The sequence below is a fragment of the Arachis ipaensis genome, chromosome B7 (assembly GCF_059453495.1).
Source record: "Arachis ipaensis isolate K30076 ecotype BB chromosome B7, ASM5945349v1, whole genome shotgun sequence".
NCBI lineage: Eukaryota > Viridiplantae > Streptophyta > Magnoliopsida > Fabales > Fabaceae > Arachis > Arachis ipaensis.
This window is the reverse complement of record NC_142442.1, coordinates 48973118-48992717: the sequence shown is the minus strand read 5'-3', so window position 1 is coordinate 48992717 and position 19600 is coordinate 48973118. Positions and strand designations below refer to the sequence as shown.

Here is a 19600-nt window from a genome sequence, read left to right as displayed (position 1 = left end):
ATCACCCAAATTTTGGATGGAGGGACCAACCTCAAAGACCTCAGAACTTCAACAATAATTCTCAAGGTGGCTTCCAACAGAACAATTACAATAACTTCCAATTTCAGTCTCAGCAACAACAACCACCTCAGCAGGAAAACTCTAAATCCCAAGAAGATTCTAATTGGGAGATGATGAGGAGTTTTATGCAGGAAACCAGAGCCTCCATTAGAAACATAGAAGTGCAAATGGGCCAACTAAGCAAGCAAATGCCTGAGAAGTCTGCAAGTACATTTTCAGGTGATACAGTGGTGAATCCAAGAGAAGATTGCAAGGCTATTCAATTGAGAAGTGGTAAAGTAGCTGGCTCTGAGACCAAGGCCAATGAAGAGCTAGTTGAAAAGAAAGCTCCAGAGGAAAAGAAGGGAGATGTAGAGCATGTCCCTCCTAAACGTGCAGACAACCCGTTTTCTGACTCTCTTGACACTTATCCCACCTTGCCAAAAGCTCCTGAATACAAGCCAAAAATGCCATATCCTCAGAGGCTTCAGAAGGCGTCCAAAGAAAAGAAATTCTCTAAATTTTTAGATGTCTTCAAGAAGCTACAGATCAACATTCCTTTTGCAGAGGCTCTGGAGCAAATGCCTCTTTATGCTAAATTTATGAAAGAATTGTTGACCCACAAGAGGAATTGGAAGGAACAAGAGATAGTGGTGTTAACCAAGGAATGTAGTGCCATAATTCAATACAACCTTCCTGAGAAGATGCCAGACCCTTGGGAGTTTTGTCATTCCTTGCACCATTGGAGATGTCGGCATTCAGAGAGCTTTATGTGATCTTAGAGCTAGCATCAACCTCATGCCACTTTCAGTGATGAAAAAGCTTCAAATTGAGGAGGTGGTCCTAAATGTTTTTGAAGCCCTCAAGCACCCTAATGATTCTGAGGGGTGTATGAAAATAGATGTTATTGAACCATTTGTTCAAGAAGTACTGGAAGCTGAGGTACTTGATGATGTTCTGGATCCTATTTCTGAGTTTGAATTAATTGAAGTTGATGATTCACCACCCCAAAAAGAGCTGTTGAACACGCCAATAAAGGAGGAGGAAATCTCCAAGCTTGAGCTCAAACCTTTACCTCCTTCTCTGAAATATGTGTTCTTGGGTGGAAATGATTCATATTCAGTGATTATTAGCTCTTCTCTAAAGCCTGAAGAAGAAGAGGTGCTTATTTCAGTGCTCAGGAGCCATAAAACAGCTCTTGGGTGGACCATTAGTGACTTGAAAGGGATTAGTCCAACCAAGTGTATGCACAAGATCCTCCTTGAAGATGATGCTAAACCAGTTGTGCAACCACAAAGGAGACTTAATCCAACTATGAAAGAGGTGGTACAAAAAGAGGTAATGAAATTATGGGAAGCAGGTATTATTTACCCTATTTCTGACAGTCCTTGGGTAAGTCCTGTACAGGTAGTTCCCAAGAAAGGAGGGATGACAGTGATCAAGAATGAAAAGAATGAGCTTATTCCTACAAGAACAGTCACAGGATGGAAAATGTGCATAGACTACATGAGGCTCAACAATGCTACAAGGAATGATCATTTCCCCCTCCCTTTCATTGATTAGATGCTTGAGAAGTTAGCTGGTCATGCTTTTTATTGTTTTCTAGATGGATATTCTAGATATAATCAAATTGCAGTGGACCCTCAAGATCAAGAGAAGACAGTATTCACATGCCACTTTGGAGTATTTGCTTACAGGAAAATGCTATTTGGACTTTGTAATGCTCCAGCAACTTTTCAGAGGTGTATGCTTTCAATTTTTTCTGATATGGTTGAAAAGTTTATTGAGATATTTATGGATGACTTCTCTGTTTTTGGTAATTCTTTTGAATCCTGCCTTAAACATTTATCTCTTGTCTTGAAACGGTGTCAAGAATCAAACCTTATTTTAAATTGGGAAAAATGACATTTTATGGTTACAGAAGGCATTGTTCTTAGACACCAGATTTCAAGTAAGGGGATTGAGGTTGACAGAGCAAAGGTGGAGGTAATTGAAAAATTACCACCACCAACTAATGTTAAGGCAGTTAGGAGCTTCTTGGGTCATGCAGGATTTTATAGAAGATTTATAAAGAATTTTTCTAAAATTGCTAAACCATTGAGCAACCTGCTGGTTATTGATGTTCTTTTTGTCTTTGATACTGATTATCTGCATGCTTTTGAAACTCTGAAAGAAAACCTTACCTCTGCTCCCATTATAGCTCCTCCTGACTGGGATTTACCATTTGAATTGATGTGTGATGCTAGTGATTTTGCTATAGGAGCTGTTTTAGGACAGAAGCATGGTAAGCTTGTACATGTCATTTATTATGCCAGCGTGTGTTAAATGATGCTCAAAAGAATTACACAACTACAGAAAAGGAATTATTAGTTGTTGTGTATGCTGTTGATAAGTTTAGGCCCTATTTACTTGGTTCTAAGGTTATTGTTTATACTGACCATGCTGCTTTGAAGTACCTTCTAACCAAGCAGGATTCTAAACAAAGATTAATCAGATGGGTGTTGCTCCTTCAGGAGTTTGATATTGAGATAAAAGACAAGAAAGGGTCAGAAAATCAAGTAGCTGGCCATCTCTTCAGGATTGAGCCTGAAGCAGGAGTACAATCACCCACAGCTGTGACTGAGACGTTTCTGGATGAGCAATTGTTTCTCATTCAGTAGGCTCCATGGTTTGCAGACATTGCCAATTATAAGGCCATGAATTTTATTCCAAGGGAGTATAGTAGACAACAAGTAAAGAAACTATTGACTGATGCTAAGTACTACATTTGGGAGGAACCATACCTCTTTAAAAGGTGTTCAGATGGTATCATCCGGAGATGTGTCCCAGATGAAGAAACACAGCAGATTCTTTGGCACTGTCATGGTTCTGAATATGGAGGCCACTTTGGTGGTGAAAGGGCAGCTACAAAGGTCCTTCAGAGCGGGTTCTACTGGCCTACTCTCTTCATAGATTCAAGAGAATTTGTGAAGTACTGTGACAGATGTCCAAAAGCCACGAACTTCCCTGCCAACCATGAAATGCCACATCAGGGGATTCTTGAGGTTGAGTTGTTTGATGTATGGGGTATTGATTTTATGGGACCTTTCCCACCCTCACATTCAAACAACTATATTCTAGTGACAGTTGATTATGTGTCCAAGTGGGTGGAAGCTGTGGCTCTACCCACCAATGATGCCAAGGTGGTAATGAGCTTTCTTCAGAGGTATATCTTTAGCCGGTTTGGTGTCCCAAGGACACTCATCAGTGATGGAGGAAGTCACTTCTGTAACAGACAGCTGGACTCTCTTCTGCAGAGATATGGAGTTCGTCATAAAGTGGCAACCCCCTATCACCCTCAGACAATTGGACAGGTTGAAGTTTCCAACAGAGAACTTAAGAGGATTCTAGAGAAGACTGTCAGTGTTTCAAGAAAGGACTGGTCTAGGAAGCTTGATGATGCTCTCTGGGCATACCAGACAGCATACAAGACTCCCATTGGCATATTCCCTTATCAGTTGGTCTATGGTAAAGCCTGTCACTTGCCAGTTGAGCTGGAGTACAAGGCTTAGTGGGCAATCAGGTACCTGAATCTTGATTCAGAAGCTACAGGAATTAACCGAATGCTTTAGTTGAATGAGCTTGATGAATTCAGATATTCAGCTTATGAGAATGCCAAGCTCTATAAGGAGAGAACCAAGCTACTGCATGACAAGAAGATTGCCATCAGAGTCTTTGAGCCAGGACAGAGAGTACTTTTATATAATTCAAGGCTCAAATTCTTTCCCGGGAAGCTGAAATCCCGGTGGTCAGGACCGTTTGTGGTTACCAGAGCTTCACCATATGGTCATGTGGAAATACAGGAAGAGAATTCTGACAGGAAATTTATAGTGAATGGCCAGAGGCTGAAGCACTATCTTGGAGGCGAGATTGATCGCCAGAGGTCCACTCATCTGCTGAACTAGCAGAACTGACCGTCAAGCTAGTGACATTAAGGAAGCGCTTGTCGGAAGGCAACCCGATAATTTCGTATCCTTAGCTATTTTTCATAGTATTAGTTTTTCTTCCTTATTTGATTTTTACTAAGTTTTTACTGTTTTTCAGATCATGCAGCTATCTTAGAACAGGAGCCGGAAAAAAAAAACGAGCACAAGATGCACAAGCGTCGCTGACGCATACGAGTCAGTCGTGTGTGCGTGAAAAATGAAATTCGACAGAGAGTTGCACGGGAGTGGCGCAGGAATGATGCCTTTCGCAAAAACAAGCCTACGCGTACGCGTACCCCATGCGTGTTCGTCGTCTGTGATTTTAGCCACCCACGCGTGCACGTCATCAATGCGTACGCGTGACCTTGAAAATTGGCATCAATGAGTGTTTGGGCAGAGAGTTGTGCTGGCTTGGGGCTGGAAGTGTGCTAGAGGCACCAATTTGGTCACGCGTACACGTCCCTGACGCGTACGCGTCATTTGCACAAATGGCCATCCACGCGTGCGCGTGCATGACGCGCACGCGTCGCATGAAAATATTGGTTCCAAGCCATGCGAACAGAGAGTTGTGCGTACGGCGGCTGGCTTCGTGCGATTCGCACAAATCATGGGCACGCGGACGCGTGCCTGACGCTCACGCGTCATTAAGAAAATTTTGCGCCCCACGCGTACGCGTGCTCTACGCGTATGCGTCGCCTGCGCCGCACAATTACACTAGTTCGCCGCCCAGTTTTAATTTTCTTTCTCTCTCTCCTAATCCTAATTCTCTCTTGTTCTTTTATCCTTTTATTCTTCTTTCCTCTTACTATTTGTTTTTGTTTTTAGTTCTTCTTTGCTTAAGGACAAGCAAACCTTTAAGTTTGGTGTTGACACTTCGCTTATGGATTTTTTGTTTATTTTTATGGCACCAAAAGGGAGGCAAATCATCTTCACGAAAGAGCACAACCTAAAGAATAAAATGACCGCTAGGATAACTAAGGTAGTTGAGTTCCTTTCATTCTATATTCCTTCCCGCTTTTACTATATTAAGTTCCGTTTTTCTGCTATTTTGCTTTGTTTGTTGCATGATCCTTTATTAGTTAAAATCCTAGGTCTAGTTTAGTTTTCTCTTAATCGCTTTAATTCCGAAAAGATATCTCATGTATTACTCACTAAGCTTGAATTCAAATAAAAAATACAGAAGTGATGTATTGCATGAGAAAGTGAGTTTATATTGAAGTAGTCTTATTTACTTAAATGTGGTGGTATTTTTTGTGATTTTGAATGCATGACATGAACAGTGCATAGTTGAATTTGAATCAAAGAATATTGATGTACAAGGAACAGGAATTTAGAGAAGTATTATGATTTCTCTGAAATTAATGAAAGTTTAATCCTTGAAGCAAAAGAAACATCAAAAGAAAAATAAGAGCAAGGTCCAAGGCTCTGAGCATCAATGACTAGGGAAGTCAGACATGATTAAAAGCTCAAAGAGTTGTTTTCCTAGTCACATGCTTGTAGTGTTTCTGTGTCAAGTAATCCTTGAGACAAAATATTTAGAGTCAAAATCAATTGCAGAGTACGCCAAAGGCTTTGAGCACCACTGTCTGGGAGTAACTGAAAAAAAATTATAAAATACTAATAAAAATAATAATATTTAGAACGTAAAGAGAGTTCCCGAGTTAAGTGCTTGTTGTGTTTCTTTGTCAAGTAAAGCTTGAGACAAAAAATTTAAAGTCACGGCTAGGCTCAAGGTGCAAAGCACTAGAGAAAAATTGCTGTGTTCAAGGGTTAAATTGAGTTACAAAAGATCAGAGAATTCATAATATTATCCAGATTCTAATTCCGAATGACAGTGACATCCTTCTGATTCAAAGAAGAGTGAGATGCCAAAACTATTCAGGATTGCAGTTGTAAACCCCACTATAAGAAGAGACATGAGCTTAATCGAACTCTCATTCTCATGCAAATTCACATCCTAAGCCTATATTAGTTATGGGTGCTTGAGGACAAGCAACAATTCAAGTTTGGTTTTGTGATGCGTGAGCATCTTTCCTATCTTTTCCTAGTGAATTTGCATTTAATTTGTTGAGTTTAATCAAGAATTGATTAAATTTTAGCCACTATGGATGGTACTTTGAGTCTTGTGCAATTTTGTTTAGTTTAGGTAGCATTCGACTGGATTTGATGGAGTTTCTGCAGCACAAGAGTTAAAGAAGATGGCAGCGATGAGCGACGCGTACGCGTGACTGACGCGTACGCGTGATTTAGAGCTTTCCATGGCGACTCGTGCGCATGACTGACGTGTACGCATGATTTGAAGATTTGCTCAGCGACGTGTACATGACGCGTACGCGTGATACGCGGAAAAGACCATCGACGCGTACGCGTGACTGACCCGTACGCGTGACAAGTGCCACGTGCAGAAAATGCAGAAAAATGCTGGGGGCAATTTCTGGGCTATTTTGACCCAGTTTCCAGCTCAGAAAACACAAATTAGAAGCTGCAGAATGGACAAAACAAGTGGTTCCCACCCATCAACTGAAGACTTGCTGATTATTCTTATTTAAATTCAAATATTATTTTTAGGAAAATATATTATTTTAGTTTTAAATAATAGATTTTAAATTAATTAGGATTTGAGATAAAAGGAAAAAGAAACTTCTCTTTTGGGGATCCCATCCCATTCCATCCCAGACTATCAAAATACATTTTACTAGAATCCTAGTTTTTCACTCGGAACCATGAGCAACTAATCTTCCATTGTTAAGGTTAGGAGCTTTGTCTATTTGTATGGATTGATTTTATTACTTTTTCTATTTTAATTCATGTATGGATTTATAATTTAAGAATTCTTTTCGCTCTTTATCTTATGAATTTGGGTAGAACGGAAGTATGACCCTCTTTCTACTTGAGTTCTTGTATAACTTGGAAAAGCTATTTACTTGAACAACAGCTTGAAAACATATTCTCCTAAATTTAAATTATCTGGATTTAACGGGATACGTGACATATAATCCTTTTATTTTTGGGTGATAAGAGTTTTTGTGGCATATAAACTGGAATTTGATCATCACCCTCTAATTGGAATTAATTGACCAAGGAATTGGCTGTTGATGAATTTTAGAGGAGACTAGAAAGGTCTAAGGAATTAGGGTCTAGTCACATATAGTTTGCCATAAATTAAATCCTACATGATTAAAATAGTTAGTAAGAAAAGTTAATCCGGAAAAATAGATAACTCTGAAACCTTAACTGTTTTCTCCATATTTTATTCCCTACTTGTTTACTTGCCTTTCTTTAATATTCTTTATATTGTTTAATGTCTTTTAAACTCTCAACCATTATGTTCTGCTTGCCTGACTAAGCCAATTAATCAATTATTGTTGCTTGATCCATCAATCTTCGTGGGATCGACCCTCACTCACCTGAGGTATTACTTGGTACGACCCGGTGCACTTGCCAGTTAGTTTGTGGTTAGAAAATCCGCACCAATGAGCTTTGTGTTATTTAATTTTTTTCCTTTCTATGGGTTGCGTTCTATTGTAGTAATTTCCTTTCTTATAAGTTTTTTCTTCGGACATTATCCATACCCTGTCCAACAAGCAAAGTCAATCCCAATAAAAACAAAAGGCCCACTAAAGAAAGTGGCCTCCACCACATGCCCGACCTCTTCAAAGAGGTCGAACACTGACAATGAAAGTCAGCTACCTGTCCAAGTAAGTAACTGCCTCCACGAATTTTTCCTACTATCTCTATCTTCCCTAAAAGATAGGTTCCAACAAAATCTCAAGATAAAGGGAACAATTACCCATCAAAAAAGATAGAGCTACACCAACAAAGATAGTTATTGACTCTACTATAAATACACTGACACCCCTCAAGTATAATTTACATTCTAATCTACTAAAAACCTACCTAAAGCCCTTAACAACTATCACTACCTAAAGAAGTCAGAAATTCTTGTATAAGAATATTACCACAAGGTTTGGAGTTCTTCACTCCATCACCACAGATAATGGGACTCAATTTACTAACTCAATCTTTAGGAACTTGGTGGCTGACCTAAAAATGAAATACCAGTTCACATTAGTAGAGCACCCCCAAGCCAATGGACAGGTTGAAGCTACCAACAAAGTCATATTGGCCGAGTTAAATTGCCGACTACAAGATGCAAAAGGTACTTGGGCTGATGAGCTCCCTCAAGTCTTGTGGGCGTATCGGACCACCCCGCATTCTACAACAGAAGAGTCACCTTTCCAACTTGCTTACGGAATAGAGGCCATGATCCCATAGAAGTAGCCGAAGAATCACCTAGGGTCATATTCTACAATGAAAGAGCTAACTTTCAGGCACCAAAAGAAGAGCTCGATCTTTTCCTCAAAGTCTGAGAAAGATCTCGGATTAAGGAGGAAGCCCTGAAGCAAAGGATGGCTCTAAGATACAACCAAAAGGTGATCTGTAGGAGCTTCGCCTCCAACGACTTCATCCTGATCCAAAATGACATCGGAGTATAGAAATCAGGAGAGGAAAAGCTGGCTGCTATTGGAAGGGTCCTTACAATATAGTATAAGTTTTAGGAAAATGTTACTACAAAGTGTCAAACCTACAAGGGCATGAGCTCTCGATGTCTTGGCACGCGTGTAACCTAAGAAAGTACTATAGCTAAATAGCAAACCTTGTGTCTTGGTGCACTCTTTTTCCCCATTTTAAGGTTTTTTTAATGAGGCACCAACACAAGGGCTAGGGGTGCTCGAAACCCCTAGTATGTTTATATAAGGGAATCTTTTTACTATTAATAAAATTCCTATTCCCTCTTAAAAAAGTTTCGTATTTAGAACGTATTAATTTATGCTCGATAAACCGCAAAAATCATTGCACGACTTGAAATGGTCGGCAACATGAAGCAACGAGGTACAAGTTAATGTAAGAAGTTGTATAAACAACTCGTACAAAATGACCTCAATGAGATTGGATAAAAAACGATTTGTAAAGGTAACTTAATAAAGACCGACTACTTAAAGTCGGAACTATGAAAAAAACTAATATCTTATAAAGTTGCTAAGATCTAAAGTCAAGCAAACTATATTCAATTACAAAACTTGGCTTCATTTCAAAAGTAGAAAGGTCTTTTCGCAGATATAACAAAGGATAACTTGAATACTATACTTTATAAAGTTGTAAAAGTAACTAGAACAAAAGGTACAGTGTTCAAGAAGCCACTAAACTATTACAAAAGAAAGTCAAGTGTCAAAAAGACACACAGGTTGGGCCATTCCAAACATCAAACATTCAAAACAGAAACAAATCAAGATTTTTTGCCAAGAAGCAGGTTGAGATCCTCACCCATAAGAACATCTTTCCCCTTGACAGAAGGAGTCAGAAGATGCATGGAAACTGGCACAGCCGGGATAGCAGCTGGAGTTGAAGAGGAGACCTCCACATTAATGACCTCGGGCTGGACCTCGGAAGCTTAGCCGGCTTGAGGGACAGAAGTCTTCAGATTAAGAGGAGGTCCCTTATCCTCATCAGGGGTAGGCATAATTCTTCCATTAACAACAATGTTGTCTTAACCAAGAGGGGAGAGGTCTAAGTCGGGGGTAAGGACTTAGACTTGAGCCTTCAGATTTTCAAATAGCTCATCCATTCCCCCAACCACATTCTCTTAAAGAGCAGCATACTCCTCCCGAGCTATTTTTAACTCCTCCATAAGGTCAATAAGCTCTCCGTAGGTTCGAGTGTAGCTCTCCTCGGCCTTCTGCTTCATCCCCTTAGCCATTAGCATTGCAGCTTCAGCTTTCACTGCTCAGGCACGAGCTTTCTCCAGATCCGACCTCAGCTTTGCATTTACTCCTCCAGTTTCGCCTTCAAGCCACACACCCTCTCCACCTCAGCCTGGGCAGAGTCCAAAAAAGATTAGATGCCACAAATTGGAGTGTTTTTTAGCTTATTGGCCAGGGTAGTACTGGTGCACGAAATTGTGATTTCAGGTAACGGCGCCAAAAACTCTGTACGCGCATCTTAATAAATTGTTTTTCATTCACAACTTCGATACAACTAACCAGCAAGTGCACTGGGTCGTCCAAGTAATAAACCTTACATGAGTAAGGGTCGATCCCACGGAGATTGTCGGTATGAAGCAAGCTATGGTCACCTTGTAAATCTCAGTCAGGCGGATATAAAACAGTTATGGAGTTTTCGAAAATAATTAATAAAATAAGGATAGAAATACTTATGTAAATCATTGGTGAGAATTTCAGATAAACGCATAGAGATGCTTTCGTTCCTCTGAACCTCTGCTTTCCTGCTGTCTTCATCCAATCAGTCTTACTCCTTTCTATGGCTGGCTTTATGTAAGGACATCACCATTGGCAATGGCTACTTTTGATCCTCTCTGGAAAATGGTCCGATGCGCTGTCACTGCATGGCTAATCGTCTGGAGGCATCACCGTTGTCAATGGCTGCATCCCATCCTCTTGTGAAAATGGTCCAAATGCTCTGTCACAGCACGGCTAATCATCTGAGGTTCTCGATCATACTGGAATAGGATTCACCCTCCTTTTGCGTCTGTCACTACGCCCAGCACTCGCGAGTTTGAAGTTCGTCACAGTCATTCAATCCCAGAATCCTACTTGGAATACCACAGACAAGGTTTAGACTTTCCGGATTCTCATGAATGCCGCCATTAATCTAGCTTATACCACGAAGATTCTGATTAAGAGATCCAAGAGATAATCATTTAATCGAAGGTAGAACGGAAGTGGTTGTCAGACACGCGTTCATAGGGAATGATGTTGATTGTCATGTTCATCACATTCATGTTGAAGTGCGAATGAATATCTTAGAAGCAAAATAAGTTGAGTTGAATAGAAAAACAGTAGTACTTTGCATTAATTCATGAGGAACAGCAGAGCTCCACACCTTAATGTATGGAGTGTAGAAACTCTACCGTTAAAAATACATAAGTGAAAGGTTCAGGCATGGCCGAATGGCCAGCCCCCATGATCTAAGAACTAGACGTCCCAGGATGTCTAATACAATAGTAAAAAGTTCTATTTATAATAAACTAGCTACTAGGGTTTACAGAAGTAAGTAATTGATGCATAAATCCACTTCCGAGGCCTACTTGGTATGTGCTTGGGCTGAGCTTGAATGTTACACGTGCAGAGGCTCTTTCTGGAGTTGAACGCCAGGTTGTAACGTATTTCTGGCATTCAACTCTGGTTCGTGACATGTTTCTGGCGTTTAACTCCAGACAGCAGCGTAGAACTGGCGTTCAACGCCCTTTTATGTCGTCTAAACTTGGCCAAAGTATGAACTATTATATATTGCTGGAAAGCCCTGGATGTCTACTTTCCAATGCAATTAGAAGCGCGCCATTTGAAGTTCTGTAGCTCCATAAAATCCACTTTGAGTGCAGGGAGATCAGAATCCAACAGCATCAGCAGTCCTTCTTCAACCTCTGAATATGATTTTTGCTCAAGTACCTCAATTTCAGCCAGAAAATACCTGAAATCACAGAAAAACACAAAAACTCATAGTAAAGTCCAGAAATGTAAATTTATCATAAAAACTAATGAAAACATCCCTAAAAGTAACTAGATTCTACTAAAAACATACTAAAAACAATGCCAAAAAGCGTATAAATTATCCGCTCATCACAACACCAAACTTAAATTGTTGCTTGTCCCCAAGCAACTGAAAATCAAATAGGATAAAAAGAAGAGAATATACTATAAATTCCAAACTATCAATGAAACATGGCTCCAATCAGATGAGCGGGACTTTTAGCTTTTTGCCTCTTGAATAGTTTTGGCATCTCACTTTATCCATTGAAGTTCAGAATGATTGGCATCTATAGGAACTCAGAGTTCAGATAGTGTTATTGATTCTCCTAGTTCAGTATGATGATTCTTGAACACAGCTTCTTTATGAGTCTTGGCCGTGGCCCTAAGCACTTTGTTTTCCAGTATTACCACCGGATACATAAATGCCACAGACACATAATTGGGTGAACCTTTTCAGATTGTGACTCAGCTTTGCTAAAGTCCCCAATTAGAGGTGTCCAGGGTTCTTAAGCACACTCTTCTTTTGCTTTGGAGCTTGACTTTAACCGCTCAGTCTCAAGTTTTCACTTGACACCTTCACGCCACAAGCACATGGTTAGGGACAGCTTGGTTTAGCCGCTTAGGCCAGGATTTTATTCCTTTAGGCCCTCCTATCCACTGATGCTCAAAGCCTTGGGATCCTTTTTTTTTACCCTTGCCTTTTGGTTTTAAGGGTTATTGGCTTTTTGCTCTTGCCTCTTGGTTTTAAGAGCTTTTGGCTTTTTCTGCTTGCTTTTTCTTTTTCTTTCTATTTTTTTTCGCCTTTTTTTTCTGCAAGCTTTGTTCTTTGTTGCTTTTTCTTGCTTCAAGAATCATTTTTATGATTTTTCAGATTATCAAATAACATGTCTCCTTGTCATCATTCTTTCAAGAGCCAACATATTTAACATTCATAAACAATAACTTCAAAAGACATATGCGTTGTTCAAGCATTCATTCAGAAAACAAAAGTATTGTCACCACATCAATATAATTAAACTAAGTTCAAGGGTAAATTCGAAACTCATGTACTTCTTGTTCTTTTGAATTAAAACATTTTTCATTTAAGAGAGGTGATGGATTCATAGGACATTCATAACTTTAAGGCATAGTTACTAAATACTAATGATCATGTAATGAAGACACAAACATAGATAAGCACTTAACATAGAAAACGAAAAACATAGAAAGTAAGAACAAGGAATGAGTCCACCTTAGTGATGGTGGCGTTTCCTTCTTGAGGAACCAATGATGTCCTTGAGCTCTTCTATGTCTCTTCCTTGTCTTTGTTGCTCCTCCCTCATTGCTTTTTGATCTTCTCTAATTTCATGAAGGATGATGGAGTGCTCTTGATGTTCCACCCTTAGTTATCCCATGTTGGAACTTAATTCTTCTAGGGAGGTGTTGAAAGGGACCTTGGGGATCACCTTCTTCTTGGCCACAACATCATAGAAGTGGTCTTGATGAGCTTTGGAGATGAATCTTTCCATCTCCCATGACTCGGAGGTGAAAGCTTTTGTTTTCTCTTTCCCTTTCCTAGAGGATTCTCCGGTCTTAGGTGCCATCAATGGTAATGGAAAAACAAAAAAAAAAGCTATGCTTTTACCACACCAAACTTAGAATGTTGCTCGCCCTCGAGCAAAAGAAGAAAGAATAGAAGAAGAAGAAGAAGAAGATATGGAGGAGATGGAGGGATGTGTGTATTTGGCCATATGGGTGGGATTGGGTGGGAAAGAGATGTTGAATTTTGAAGGTAGGTGGGTGTATGGATGTGAGTGGTGAATGGAAAACAGAAGGGATGATCATGAATGGAGAGAGAGAGGGTGAGGTGGGTGGGGATCCTGTGAGATTCACAGATCCTGAGATGATCCTGTGGTGTCCACAGATCTTGAGGTGTCAAGGATTTACATCCCTGCACCAATTTAGGCATGTAATATACCCTTGCACACAACTCTGGGCGTTCAGCGCCAGATTGGTACTTGTTCTGGGCGTTGAACGCCCATTTGTTGCCCATTTCTGGCGTTGAACGCCAGAACCATGCTTGTTCTGGGCGTTCAGCGCCAGCTCTTCTCCAGGGTGCAATTCTGGCGTTCAAACACCCAGATGCTGCTGATAAACCACTATTTTATAGTTTATATTGTGTTTAATTGTGTGGTTTTGTCATGATCCTTACCCACTTATTCATCAATTTAGCATGCATTTAGATTTCCTTCCTGAAGTTATTACATGTTTAAAAATTGCTTCCTAGAGACTTTAATTATTTAATTTTAATTCTCCTTTATTCCATTCGATGCCGTGATCTGTGTGTTAAGTGTTTCAGACTTTATAGGACGTGAATGAGTTGGAGATTGGAAAGGAAGCTAGCAAAAATGGAAGGAACACAAGAATTTGAAGAGATAACCAACGAGAAGTGACGCGGTCGCATGGCTCACGTGACCGCTCGAAGGAGCACAAATCGCAGTGACGCGGCCGCATGGCTTGCGCGGCCGCACGGATTGGAAAGCGTAAGCGACGCGGTAGCATGGACGACGCGAACGCGTGGAGAGCAAAAAAGCGCAAGCGACGCGTCCGCATGGGTGACGCGATCGCGTGACATGCGCGATCTGCATAATCTGCAGAATTCGATGGGGGCGATTTTGGACCTTATTCCGGCCCAGTTTTTGGCCCGGAACAGCAGACTAGAGTCAGAGAATATGCAGAAACAACAAGGAGATTCATTCAGCAGTTTCAGATCTAGTTTTTCACTCTCCTAGGTTTCTCTCGGTAGTTTTTAGAATTTTAATTTTCAATTGGTCTTAGCATTGGAACATTGAGAAGAGTTATTTCCTCATCAAGACTTCATCATTCTAGTTTGTTCTCTTAACTTGGTTTTAATCTTCCATGTTCTTTGTTATGTTCAATTTTGTTATTCAGATACTTTTATGATTATTTAATGGAAGGATTATTTCTTTTTAATTCAATTTCAATTCCAATAATCATGTCTTCTTTTAATCCCCTTTCATGTGCCATGGATTCTTTATTTACAATGCGTGAGTAGTTCCCTTACTTGATGGGGAGTTGATTAAAAGGAACTCTTGAGTCGGAAGAATTGAAAGAAAATTTGTAATTGGGTTAAATGTTGGATTGCTATCCTGTCACCGACGCCAATCCCTTTGAACTAAGTGGGTTGCAACTTGTGAACAGATCTGGCATTCCCACTTGTTTGACTTTCCCTTACCTAGTAAAGGATAACCAAACAGAACAACCATTAATTATGGATTAATATTACAATCACACCATCAATGATAGAGATTCTAACCAATCAATTCCCAGTCAAGGCTTTTATTTATATTATTTAAAATTCCTCAATTTAATTTCCAATTTACCTAGCTCAACTTCTTGGAACATCTGATTAATAAAACAGCACACTTTTCTGCAACTCGTTGGGAGACGACCTGGGACTTAAAACTCCCAATAATTTTAATTTAAACTTTCTGTGACACATTTCTAAATTGATAGGCAGATTTTCGGTGAGTTAAGAACTATACTTGCAACGTAACCATTTTAATAAATTTTTAATTCACCAGCTTCTGCTTCCCATCTATTTTTGGCGCCGTTGCCGGGGAGTTGCAATAGAGTGCTAATTTTATTAATTAGAATTTATTTATTTGCATTTTATTTAATTTTGCTACTATGAGCTGCATGTTTCTTCCGTCAAATGACACGTTCACTTCCTGATCCGCGCTTGCTAATATTCGATCCTGAAATTGAAAGAACAATTTCACGAATAAGGCGAGAATAGCGTAGGTTAGCCCGCTCTGAGGGCGGCTCTGAAAGTGAATTTGAGGAAGAAACCAGCCCCCGTTCTACTGATTCGATTGTTTTACGTGCAGAAAACATGGCAGCTAGAAGAGTTACCATTCAGGAGGAAGGAGCTCCCGATTTTACAATGCAACCGTTTCAAGCGCATCATCCAGCGGTAGCTACAGAATTTGAAATAAAGACCGCACTGCTAAATTTGATGCCCAAGTTTCATGGCCTACCTGCTCAAGAGCCTATCAAGCACTTGAGAGATTTCCAGGCAGCCTGTTCTGCTGTCAGGCGTGATGGCACTGATGAAACTTCAATTCTGCTGAAAGCTTTTCCGTTTTCTCTTGAGGGAAAAGCAAGAGAGAGGTATTACACTCAACCTCTAGCAAATGTATCCAACTGGGATACACTCAGAAAGGAGTTTCTGGAGAAATTCTTTCCATCTGAAGTTACTGATAAACTGAGGAAGGATATATCTACAATTGTTCAGGATGACAATGAGACTCTCTTTGAATACTGGGAGCGCTTCAATAATCTTCTGGAAGCATGCCCCCACCACATGATTGACAAGATCGTGCTACTCAGCTATGTCACACAAAGTATGAGGCCCCAAGATAAGACCACATTGGAAAGTTCCAGCAATGGGTCTATGAAGAAGTACAAGACCACTGATGAAGCTTGGCAATTGATCAGTGATTTAGCTGAATCTACTCGGAACCACAGACAGAAGCAAGGCCGTTCAAGGGCCGTTGCAGAAGTATCTTCTAGCATAGAGACTGCTGCTCTAAATCGAAGCATCTGTGAAATGACCAACCTACTAAAGCAAATGCAGTTAAATCAACAAGCTCAGCAAACTCAATCGCAGCAAAACCAACAACTAGTCCCACAAAGAATTTGCGGAATTTGTGCTGATTACAGTCATTACACTGATGAATGCCCGCAGCTCCAACAAGAAGACAACATGGTGGCATCCACTCACAACTTCTATGACCGCCCCAACCAAGGGTACAATCAAAGTGGAAATAATAACCATGGATGGCAGGACAATTCAAACCATAATTGGAGGGACAACAATAATAGGGGAGGCAGAGATAATCAGCGAAATAAGAGGTGGAATAATAACAACAACAGGCAGCAAAATCAACCTTACCGAGCACCTCACCTGAGGCAAAACCAAGGACCACCGAACAATCAGCAGCAAACCTCTCAATTTACTCATTCTTCTGTATCTTCTAATGAAGATTTATTACAAGCTTTTGAGAAAAGACAACTGGCCATGGAAAATACCATCGTGAACAGTATTAACACTAGTCTGAATGGTTTCACCTCTACTCTGCAAGCTTTGATGACACAACTTGGTTCAGCACAAAATTCCAATAACCAATCTTCAAGCACCACTGGAATCCCCTCTCAACCATTACCCAATCCAAAAGGAGGCATTAATGCCATCACCCTGAGGTTCGGAACCACACTGCAGGAGAGGAATCAGGAGGAACCAAGCTCACCAGAATACGCCTCAGCTGAAGAGGTGGTAGAAATCGAAGATGTTGAAGAAGAAGAGGACATACAGGACATAGCTGAAGAAGAGATAGCTCCACCACAGGAAGAAGCACAAAAAGGCGCAGGCACCACAGAAAACACTACTCCCATTCTATTTCCACAACTTGCAAGGAAGCCCAGGAAGCAGCTGGAACCTGATCCTAAAATGGTAGAAATATTCAAAAAGGTTGAGGTAACTGTTCCCCTTTTTGATGTTATTCAGCAGGTACCTAAATATGCAAAGTTTCTAAAAGACTTATGTATCCATAAAGACAAAATTAATGAATTGGAAACTATTCCTTTAGGTAGTTCTATATCTGCTTTAATGGGAGGATTACCTGAAAAATGTAGTGACCCAGGTCCTTGCATAGTTAGTTGTACTATTGGTGGTGTAGTACTTTATGATTGCATGTGTGATTTAGGAGCATGTGTCAGTATAATGCCTTTGTCTATATATGATGTTTTAAGGCTCCCTCCCTTAAAAAGGTCGGCAGCTCGTTTTGTGTTAGTAGATAAAAGCATTATTACAGTGGCTGGAGTTGCTGAAGATGTTTTGGTGAACATTAAAGGGCTCACATTTTCCACTGATTTTTATATCTTGGAGATGCCCCATAATGATTCAGATAAGCCATCATCAATCCTACTTGGAAGACCATTCCTGAAGACATCAAAATTCAAATTGGATGCTTTTTCAGGAACATACTCCTTTGAAATAGATGTCCGCATAGTGATCTTCAATCTGAATGGAGTCATTGACAACCCCCCAAAAGATCATTCTATCTTCCAGTGTGATGTCATAGACAAAAGTGTGGCTGAAGTTCAAAAAGAAGAGTTTGAAGAGAGGCACACTGGACAAGGTCCAAGTGTGGGGACCCTCTTAACTGACAATAAGGACACTTCGCCATTTTCACAAGCCCCAGATAATCCAGAGCCTACCCATGATCAGAAGTTAGAATTGAAACCTCTCCCTCCACATCTCAAATATGCTTATCTTGAGGATGAGCAGAAGCTTTCGGTTATTATTGCAAGGGAACTGACTTCTCAACAAGAAGAGCAGTTACTTGATGTACTGAGGAAGCATAAGAAGGCAATTGGGTGGAGTTTGGCAGGCATAGTGGGAATTAACCCTCAAGTATGCGAGCACAGAATATTTTTAGAAGAGGGAGCAAGACCTGTCCATCAACCACAAAGAAGATTGAATCCTACAATCTTGGAAGTTGTCAAAAAGGAAGTGACCAGATTATTGGAAGCCGGTATCATATATCCCATTTCAGACAGTGAATGGGTAAGCCCAGTACAAGTGGTGCCCAAGAAATCTGGAGTCACTACAGTGAAGAATGAGCATGGAGAGCTCATAGCAACTAGAGTTCAGAATGCTTGGAGAGTCTGCATTGACTACAGGCGTCTCAACCAAGCTACCCGTAAGGATCACTACCCACTTCCATTCATTGATCAAATGCTGGATCGCCTGTCAGGTAAATCACATTATTGCTTTCTAGATGGTTACACAAGTTATTTCCAGATTCATATAGCTCCTGAGGATCAGGAAAAGACTACTTTTACATGTCCTTTTGGGACCTATGCTTATAAGAGAATGCCCTTTGGCTTGTGCAATGCACCAGCTACTTTCCAAAGGTGCATGATGAGTCTTTTCTCTGATCTTATTGAGGACTGTATGGAAGTTTTTATGGACGATTTTAGCGTTTATGGTGATTCTTTTAACCTTTGCTTAGATGGATTATCTAGAGTATTAGATAGATGTGTTAATACAAACCTTGTATTGAATTTCGAAAAATGCCACTTTATGGTAAAGCAAGGGATTGTATTGGGACATGTGGTATCTAATAATGGCATTTCTGTAGACCCAGCAAAGGTGAATGTTATTTCTAGTTTACCTTACCCCTCTTCTGTGAGGGAAGTCCATTCGTTCCTTGGCCATGTAGGTTTCTATAGGAGATTTATTAAGGATTTTAGTAAGGTGGCACTTCCCTTATCCAGATTACTGCAGAAGGACATTGAGTTCGAGTTCAGTGAGGATTGCAAACAAGCGTTTGATAAGCTGAAGACCGCTCTAACTCAGGCTCCAATTGTGAGAGGACCAGACTGGAGCCAGCCGTTTGAAATCATGTGCGACGCTTCTAACCATGCAGTAGGAGCAGCGCTAGCTTAGCGTGAAGGTAAGGACCCTTTTGTTATTGCCTATGCGTCTAAGACTTTAGACACTGCCCAGTCCAATTATACTACTACTGAGAAAGAGCTACTTGCTATTGTTTTCGCTCTGGATAAATTCTGAGCTTATTTACTTGGTACTAGAGTAGTAGTGTATTCGGACCATGCAGCTCTAAAGTATCTATTAGCTAAAAAGGAATCCAAACCGAGACTTATACGTTGGATACTGCTGTTACAAGAATTTGATTTAGAAATAAAGGATAGGAGTGGCAATCAAAATTTAGTAGCAGACCACTTGAGTCGCCTTGAACATATTAAGGATGATTCTACTCCTATAGATGATAATTTTCCTTTTGACAACTTGCAAGCAGTATCTGAGGTAGTCCCTTGGTATGCACCTGTTGCTAATTATTTAGTTAGCCGCACATTTCCTCCACATTTTTCTAAACATCAAAGAGACAAGCTGAAAAACGAGTCTAAATATTATATATGGGATGATCCATATTTATGGAGATGTGGCGCTGACCAGATAAT

At 40.3% G+C, this 19600-nt stretch overlaps 1 non-coding gene across 1 annotated transcript; it reads right to left on the bottom strand.

Annotated features, from left to right (window-relative positions):
- Nucleotides 1-15815: 15815 nt before the first annotated feature.
- On the bottom strand, nt 15816-15923 carry LOC148551093 (small nucleolar RNA R71). The gene has a single exon (XR_015893682.1). It is a non-coding gene; the product is annotated as a small nucleolar RNA R71 (small nucleolar RNA).
- Nucleotides 15924-19600: the final 3677 nt, after the last annotated feature.